This window comes from Arachis ipaensis, chromosome B03 (assembly GCF_000816755.2).
Source record: "Arachis ipaensis cultivar K30076 chromosome B03, Araip1.1, whole genome shotgun sequence".
NCBI lineage: Eukaryota > Viridiplantae > Streptophyta > Magnoliopsida > Fabales > Fabaceae > Arachis > Arachis ipaensis.
Genome location: NC_029787.2, coordinates 110,489,305 through 110,499,515, shown reverse-complemented (window position 1 = coordinate 110,499,515; position 10,211 = coordinate 110,489,305).

The window sequence follows — 10,211 nt, the reverse complement described above, 5'->3', positions numbered from 1 at the left end:
TGCCACCCTTTGAATTGGGTAAGGGTTGAGAAGGAATTCCACTGGAGCTTGCCTGTTGAGTGTTTGAAGTATTGGGTGGTGCCAGCTGAGAGATGGGAGCTTGTATAGCGGATGCTAGGCCATTAAGTGAACTTTCCATGTTCCTTTGTCCTTGTGCAATGGATTGAAGAGCATCGTCATTCGGAGAGGAATTAGATTGAGTGATCTGTGGAACTTGTTGTTGGTTGTGTTGTGGTCTTTGGGACTGCCTCAGGTGAGGTGCTCTGTAAGGCTGGTTCTGGTTCTGCTGCCTGTTGTTGTTACTATTCCACCTCTGATATCCTTGATTGTCTCTGCCTCCTCTGTTATTGTTGTCCCTCTAATTCTGGTTAGAATTATCTCTCCAACCTTGGTTAGAACTGTCCTGCCATCCATGGTTGTAACTGCCACCTTGATTGTACCCTTCGTTGGGACGGTCATAGAAGTTATGAGTGGCTGCCACAGTATTGTCTTCCTGCTGGAGCTGCGGACATTCATCAGTATAATGGCTGTAATCAGCACAGATCCCACACACTCTCTGTGGGACTAGCTGTTGGCTTTGCTGTGCTTGTTGTTGACTCAACTGCATCTGCTTCAGTAAGTTGGTCATTTCACATATACTCTGAGCCAGAGCAGTAGTTTCTTTGCTAGAAGATACCTCTGCAACAGCCTTTGACCGGCCTTGTTTCTGCCTGTGATTCCTTGTAGACTCAGCCAAGTCGCTGATCAATTTCCATGCCTCATCAGTGGTCTTGTACTTTTTCATAGACCCATTGCTAGCACTTTCCAATGTGGTCTTATCTTGGGGCCTCATGCCCTGTGTGACGTAGCCGAGCAACACTATCTTATCAATCATATGGTGGGGACATGCTTCCAGAAGGTTGTTGAAGTGCTCCCAGTATTCGTAGAGAGTCTCGGACTCGTCCTGAACAATCATGAAAATGTCTTTCCTCAGTTTATCAGTAACTTCAGCTGGAAAGAATTTTTCCAAAAATTCTCTTCTGAGCGTATCCCAGTCAGAAACAGTTGCTGCGGGTTGAGTGTAGTACCACTCTCTCGCCTTTCCCTCAAGAGAGAATGGGAAGGCTTTTAACAAAATTGAAGTTTCATCTGCACCATCACGCCTGACAGTAGAACAGGCTGCTTGGAAATCCCTCAGATGCTTGATAGGCTCTTGAGCAGGTAAGCCATGAAACTTAGGCATCAAGTTGAGCAGTGCAGTCTTTATTTCAAAATTCGTAGCCACTGCTGGGTGATGCGCTTGAAACAGTTGCATTGTAAAATCAGGGGCTCCAGCCTACTGGATAGTAATTCTCCTAGGTGCTGCCATGTCACCTACACGTAAATCAACCGAATCAGCAGAAAGGGAGCTTGTTTCTTCCTCAAGTGACGTTTCAGATTTACCCTCAGAGAGGACTAACCGACGCCGAGCTTGCCTTATTCGTGAGATAGTTCTTTCAATCTCAGGATCAAATACTGGCAAGGTTGGATCAGGAAGTGAACGCGTTATTTAACGAAAGAAACATGTAGCTCATAGTAGCAAAAAATAAAATAAAATGAAAATAAATAAATTCCAATCAATAACTTAGCACTCTATTGCAACTCCCCGGTAACGGCGCCAAAAATTGACGTGGCAGAAATTGGCGAGTTAAGAAATTGTTATAAGAGATACGTTGCAAGTACAGTTCTTAACCAACCAAAAATCCACTTATCAATTTAGAAGGGTTGTCACAAAATTAAAATTAAAATACTGGGAGTATGAATCCCAGGTCGTCTCCCAACGAGTTGTAGAAAGGTGTGCTATTTTATCAATCAGATGTTTTCAGAAAATGGTTTGAGTTGATAAACAGGAAATTAAATTAGAGAATTTATGTAATTTTAAATAAAAACCTTGACCGGGAGTAGATTAGTTGGAAGCCCTATCCTTGATGGAGTACTCTCAAGATTAATTGATAATTGAAGGTTGTTCTGCTTAGTGATCCCTTACTAGGTAGAGGAAAGTCAAGCAAGTTGGAAAGCTATTTCTATTCACAAGTTCCAATCCTTCCCGTTGGAAAGGATTAGTGTCAGTGACTAGAGGACAATCCAACAATAAATCCAATTCCAATTTTTCTCTTGAGCATTCCAACTCAGAGTCATCCTTTCAATCAACTCCCAATCAAGTTATGGAACTACTCGCTCATTATGAATGTAAACTTCACAACATAAGAAAGGGAAATAAAGAAAGACATGATAAATAATAATCAAAAAGATCAATTAAAAATAAAATTAGTTCTTGTATTAATAAATTCTAAAAATAATCCAATAATAATTCTGAATAAATTGAAGACATGGAAGAGTAAGAGGCAAGTAAGGAAACAAACTAGAATGATGAAGTCTTGACGGAGGTAATAACTCTTCTCAATATCCCAATCCAAAAAGCAATAAAATCAAAATCCTAAGAACTATGAATGTGTAGAGAGAAAACCTAGAGGAGGAGTAAAATCAGATCTAAAACTAAAATTATGCGAAATGAATGTTGTTCTCTGGTCTCTGCATGTTTCCCGGCTCTAATCTGCTTTTCTGGGCCGAAAACTGGGTCAAAACAGGGCCCAAAATCGCCCCCAGCGAATTCTGCAGATTTTGCAGATCGCGCATGTCACGCGATCGCGTCATCCGGCATTTTGCCTTGCCATGCGTGTGCATTGTCCACGCCTTCGCGTCACTTGTGTAGTTTCCAATCCGCGCGGTCGCGTGAGCCATGCGTCCGCGTCACTTCTCACTGGTCATCTCCTCAATTTCTTGTGCTCATTCCATTTTTGCAAGCTTTCTTTCCAATATCCGAGTCATTCATGCTCTATAAAGCCTGAAACACTTAACACACAGATCATGGCATCGAATAGAATAAAGGAGAATTAAAATACATAATAAAAAGTCTCTAGGAAGCAAGTTTTTCAACCATGGAGTAATTTTGGGAAGAAATTGTAAATACATGCTAATTTTAATGAATAAGTGGATAAAGATATGATAAAACCACACAATTAAACACAATATAAACCATAAAATAATGGTTTATCACACGTGTAAAACAGGAAAAATTCTAAAAAAATTGAGATAAAGTAATTTAAAACCAGAACTAAAATAACTATAATGCTAAAATCAAAATAACTATAAAATTAAAACCAAAGTAACTGCAAAACCAAGGATACTAGTAGTTGGATTGCCTCTCAACAAGTATTTCTTTAACGTCACTATCTTGACGGTTGATTGTTGCTTTTTCTACCTCTTCTTCTAGTTAGTTAAGAGAAATGACTTTAGTGGACATAAGGAGAAAAATGATACCCACCAAAAAGCAACTCACATATAACTCTCTGATTCATTAGGACCAAGAAAAGCATATTCAAGTGTTGGGGGAGAAGACTTTGATTCAAATGTGGGCAGTGCATTCAGATTTTTCTTCTTAGGAGCTTGCATGCATAGAATTAAAGGGACTTGTATGGCTTCCTCCAGAATTATTGGAATGTGCATGGCTTCCTCCATTGTTTGTGTATCATCCTCCTTTGTTTGTGCATCTTCCTCCTTTGTTTTTGCATGTTCCTCTTCTTTCATGTGTGAGGTTGGAGAGTTCTCTAATTCACTGGAGTATGAACTCCTTTGATTGATTTCCTCCATTTCTTCCATAGGATCTTGCATTGTATCCTTTGGGAAGGAATTTGCATGTTCCTCTTCCTGGGGCTTGATAATCAACTCCACATATTTCTCTATATTTTTGACATTCATTCTCGTATCATGTATGCATTCTTTCATGAGAAGCTCAAGAGCTGATGGTTCTTGATATGAATAAGGATATGGTGGCTCTTGATATGAGTAAAAAGAAGATGATTCTTCATATGAATAAGGAGATGGTGGCTCTTGATATGAATAAAAAGAAGAGGATGGTTCTTGGTATGTATATGGAGATGGTGGTTCTTGATATGAATAGAGAGGTGGTGGTTCTTGATATGAATATAGAGATGGTGGTTCTTGATAGATGGAACATGGAGTATTGAAGTTTCTTTGGTCTTGACTTTCCCAACCAAAATTAGGGTAGTTCCTCCATCCACAATAATATGAATCACTCCTTGGGTGTGAGTAGTAACGCATGTGATCTCTCTCCATTATTTTTCCTTAGCACAAAACACCAAACAGAATTAAACGTACCATGTGGTAAACAGGCAAGCAAAGAAGAAAGAACATACAAAAATTAAAAATAAAATAAAATATAAAAGAAAACAAAAATAAAAGAAAAATAAAATAAAGAAAATAAACTGAATAATTAAGAAAATAAAACAGCTAATAAGCAAAAAGGAGTATAAAATTCAAACTCAATAAGTAAAATAACTAGGAAGAATAAAACAACTAAGGAGACACCAAACTTAATTTCAGAAAGTAAGAGATAAAAATTTTAAATAAAATAAATCAAAATAATTTTCTTTTAAAATTTAAAGAAATAAGTTAAATGAAATTAAAGCAAAAACGCCTAATCTAAGAAATCAAACAACCAGTAGTTGTCAATCACAGTCAATCTCCGGCAACGGTGCCAAAAACTTGGTGCGGAATTTATAACCCACAAACTAACCGGCAAGTGCACCGGATCGTACCAAGTAATACCTCAGGTGAGTGAGGGTCGATCCCACGAGGATTGATGGATTAAACAACAATGGTTGAGTGATTTACTTAGTTAGACAAGCAAAAAAGAGTGTTTGGATTTCAATTGCATTAAACAGTAAATTCAGAGAATTAATAAAGTAAGCAGTAAATTGGTGTGAAGAATATATGAGTAAAACAGTTAAGGTTTCGGAGTTGTTTATCTTCTGAATTAACTTTTCTTACTAACTATTTTAATCATGCAAGATTCAATTCATGGCAAACTATATGTGACTAAACCCTAATTTCTTAGACTTTTTTAGTCTCCTCTAACCTTCATCAACCGCCAATTCCTTGGTCACTTGATTCCGATTAGAGGGTAAGTTCAATTCTAGTTTATATGCCACAAAAATCCTAATTACCCAAATATAAGAGGATTATATGTCACGTATCCCGTTAAGTCCAGATAATTAGAAATTTAGGAGAAATTGTTTTCAAGATATTGTTCAAGCAAAGAGCTTTTCCAAGTTTTACAAGAACTCAATTAGAACAAGGGTCATACTTCCGTTCAACCCAGATTCATAAAATAAAGAACGAAAATAATTCTTGAAATTAAAATCAATACATGAATTAAAATAGAACAGTAATAATATTAATCCATAGAATAAACAGAGCTCCTAACCTTAACAGTGGAGGTTTCGTTGCTCATGGTTCAGAGAGAAAACAAGGATTCTGTAAAACTCTAAAGTGCGGAATGAGGTAAGAGAAGAGTCGAGCCCGAAGGGCTGATTCTTTTCCCTTTTATATCTAATCCTAATCAATGTAAAATATATTTTCTAAAACTAAATAATATCTTTTCCTATTTCTAAATAAAATAAATTTTAATTAAAATAAAATAAAATCTTCGTTGCTTGCTTGATTGAGCGTGGGGACCATTGCTTCTCATTAGTGTGGCGCCTAACTTCACTAAAAGTGAAGTTAGAATTGAGATTGGCAGCGACCAATTGGGCGTGTTGATGATCACTGGCGCCTAACTTCAGAATTCTGAAGTTAGGCACCACCCTGGCAGCAAGCACTTGGAGGCTTTCCTTTTGTCTTGGCGCCTAACTTGAAGAATCCCAAGTTTGGCGCCAGTATAGCCAAAGTTTTGGAGAAGAATTGTATACTATTATACATAGTTAGAAAGATCTGGAAGTTAGCTTTTCAATGTCACTAGAATCACATCAATTGGACCTCTGTAGCTCAAGTTATTCTCATTGGAGTGCAAGGAGATCAGAGTTGACAGCATCATTCACTTTCTTCTCTTTTTCTATAGAAACTCCATCAAATCCATTCGAATGCTACCTGAAATAAACATAATTGCACACAACTCAAAGTAGAATCCATAGTGGCTAGAAGATATTTAAATATTGATTAAACTTAACAATTCAAATACAAATTTACTAGGAAATGATAGAAAAGATGCTCACGCATCACACGCGTACACGTAATGTCACACGTACGCATGGGCTGAGAAATCTCCACTCACACATACGCGTGAGGCATGCATACGCATGGCTATGAATTCTACCAAATCTATATTTCTTCATGAATTCTCCACTTTACATGCTTCCTTTCCATCATCTAAACCATTCTTGCCCTATAGATCCTGAAATCACTTAAGAAACGCATTACGGCATCGAATGATAATAGGAGAGGATTAAAAATTAGCATTTTTAAGGTCTTGGAAGCATGTTTTCAGCTATAAAGCATAATTAGGAAGAAATCATAAAAGTATGTAATTTATATGAATAAGTGTGAAAAGAATTGATTAAACCCACCAAATTCAACACATGATAAACCCTAAAATTGGGGTTTATCAATTCCTCTTTAAGAAACGATTTTCGTTCTTCATCTCAAAGGGTTTGAATATGTTGGAAAATAATTCTTCTCTAACTTGAATTTTCTTAATCTCTTGGAAAATTTATTAATTGAATTAAGCTTGAAAATTGATTCTCATAATTCGTAAGTTTTAAAGCTGGATTGATATGTGACATAAAATCAACTAGGTTAAATTCTTATGAATTGTGTGGTTTTATAAATCAGTGGACATTCTTCAACTCTTTTCTTGATTAAGTGACTAAGGGATTAGCGTTTAATTAGGTTAAAGAGAAATTGAATCACCAAGGGATTGGGATTTAATTACTAATAATTTGCCATAAAAGAATCGTTGCTAATTGGAATAGAAAGTGAAAAGTGTTGATTCAGACGACTAACATCTCTGAAATGTTAGCTTTCTCAATTATACATCACTTTCATACTCATTGTTTGCTTCTGTTTTGATTCGTTTAATTCTGTTTAAGTTCAAAAGCTTTCAAAACCCTATTTTGCTAGTCCGACTAGATTAATTGGTTGATTTTGCTTGCTTAACTCGTTAATCCTCGTGAGATTGACCCTCATTCACCTGAGGCATTACTTGATTTGACTCGGTACACTTGCTGGTATTTTGTGGATTGTAAAATCCGCATCAGTCGGCCAAAGATGACCCGCTTTTTGAATGAGATGGACACTCGGATGTTGCTTGTCCAAGGCAATGTAAGCAATGAGGTGCCGAGGGTAACAATGTAGTAGATGTCGTCAACGCGGATGGTCTACTAGGTAGTCATCATCCTCATCATCAACTGCCTTATTGCTCTCCTGAATTAGACCCATCAGAATACGCCGTGGGTTCTCACTCTGTGTAATCCCTGTCGTGGCATTATCTCTCCTACTCGAGTCAACAAATAGTCTACCTCTAGCATTTGAGGAAGTGCGATGTCGAGGTCTCTCCGAAGACCTCCTACCTGAAGTAATACCACTCGGGTGTGCCAGCTGGTCAGTGGGAATGTCACCATAATTACCTGAATGTGAGTGACCTGGTCCAGAGCCATGAATCCAAGCAACTGGCTAAGCAAAGCTTGATCCCCTTACTCAAACTATGAAACACTCCAATACTGTTGATGTAATGGTAATGATGGTGTAAAATAATCCGAAAAATGCGTGCGAGGAATATATAGTGTACAATACTTAAGCTCTTGTTGTGCTTGTGTGTGTGAATGTGGCGGTGGTGGCGGCGATGCCGGTGGCAGTGGTTGCTGTTGTTGATTCTCCTGATTATGCACTGGATTGTCCTCCTGATTCTCTTGAAATACGAGGTCTGACAATTGCAAGTGGGCACCATATGTACCTCGATACCAATGCATGTAAATTTCTAAAGGATGCTGTGAAGACACCAGGGGCTCAGCAAGAACATGACTATATCTATATTGATTCGTCCATTGCATCACCCAAAAAGAGTGGGTTACAGACCAATCTTGATTCTTAGGTCCAGTCAGTACTTCACCGTGTGTTTCTCCTAGATCCCACTCTTGATGAGGAATGCCCTGGGTCAAACCAAATTGTCTCCTCAATATATCGGATGCATGCTACTCAACGCATTCGAAAGATATCAGCAGTACCGTGGAATTCTAAATAACTGAATGCTGATGGATGTCAACAGGAATCACATCTGACTCAATGCGATCAATTGTATAAGCCTCCCAAACAAAGTGGACACATTGAAAAGAAAAGAGGATTACACACTAAATAATAATACGACTAAACAAAAACAGATACTTATTTATTATAATATACATGTCCTTCTTGTAGATTATCCAACGACCTCCTAAAGCGAGCAAGAGAATGAAACCTGTGAGGTCGATCAGCACGCTCCGAGTTATGCCATCTGATATCCGACAATTCGTTAATTAACTTTTATCGTAAAAATTAAAATACAATGTGCTATACTTTTTCAAAGCAGATAGTAATTAATTTTACCTATTTGCAACCAGAAAGAGTCGAGGATTGCCGGGAATCGGTGCAAGAAATGGTAGACAGACCCAAGCCTAGAAAAAAGTGTCAATCGACCATCAATCTCCTTGTAGTCAACACGAGATGCCCTACACAATGCTCTATACAAGTGCGCTAGGCATGCCGATCTCCAAGTAAATTGTATGATCCCAGGAAAGTTACAGAGCAACGGCAGAAACTTTCAGTGCACCGCTGCCCCAGACTTGTCTCTAAATAGAATGGTCCTAAATAATAACATTATGTGGCACTTTGCATACCTCTAAATGTGAATATCATCAGTCAAGACTAAAATATCTTTTAGTTCCCGAAACTACGTCAACTTTATAAAGCTTCATCTACAATCTATCTTCCTAGGTGCAACACCAAACTGGTGCAAGCATTCGGCCTCATAACTACTCAAGGTCGATCCTGTAACTGGAAGACCATTTGTCGGAAGACCAAAAATTATCGCCACATCCTCCAATGTCACAACACACTCATCAACTGAAAAATGAAATGTGTCAGTCTCAGGGCTTCATCTCTCAATTAGAGCATTAACCAATACCGACTGACATTGGATTACTCCAATTTGAAAAACGTGATAAAAACTAGTCTCCCGTAAATATCCCTCCACAATTTGATTGTACAAATCTGGCGGCATTAAGTGATTACATGTCAACATCCATGAATCCTACAAAACGTAGCTATATATCATATTAAACAGAGATAACCATAATTAATTAATAAATTAAATTTAACAATATCTCATTTTCATTATCACATCACTAGTCTACAATATTTTTACTAATCTCTAATATTATTATTATTATTTTTATTAAACAAAAATATTTGATAATAAAAATCTACATCATTAAGATGACCAAGATAATTAACAATGTAAAACTCTGAACGATTAACTTCTTTTATTTTTGGTTTCTTTGGCATTGTTAATATTTTGGTGGTGACACCTTTGTTCTTCCTCGTTAGATTTGTGCAACAATGGAAGAAGAAAAAAAAATGTGGGGTTGGGGGTATTATGGAGAGTGAGCCAAAAGTGAGAGTGAAAGGGAATGGGCGGGGAAGTGCTTCGAAGGTTTCTTAGGAGAGTGGATCAAGAGGTTGGGGCACCGTGTATGCAAGACATGTGGTATTTAGTACGCAAATCAGACGGTCCGATTTGTGTACCCCCGATTTGTATAATCAGACCGTCCGATTACTGTCCTTCCATTTGGATCGTCCAATTTCTTCAGCGTAGTCATTACAGCCTGGTAAATCTCTCTACACCCTAATAACACTGCAATACACTAATTCTACCCCGTATCAAAATTAAAAAATGTATAAATACAGCCTGCTAAAAATTCTAATATATCACATATATCTCATGTTTTCAGATGATGTTATTTACGGATAATTTAGTAATTAATTTTGTCAAAAAAATTCATTAATTAATTTTAAAATAAGCCCAAGATAAAACAAAGCCCAAATGTCTAATATCGACATATTAATAACATCCCAAAAAAAGACATTAATAAAAATAATGGCTTAACTCATTAGAATAAGTAAAACTAACGAGTTAAGTCTTAAAGTGGTCCCTAAAATTACACTCGAATTTTAAAATAGTCCCTGAAATTAATAATTACCCAATTTCATCCTTAAACTTGCACTCCTGGGACTCATACTAGTCCCTAAGACACTTTCCGTTCATCGGAACACTAAAACAACGTCGTTTTGTATTAAAAAAA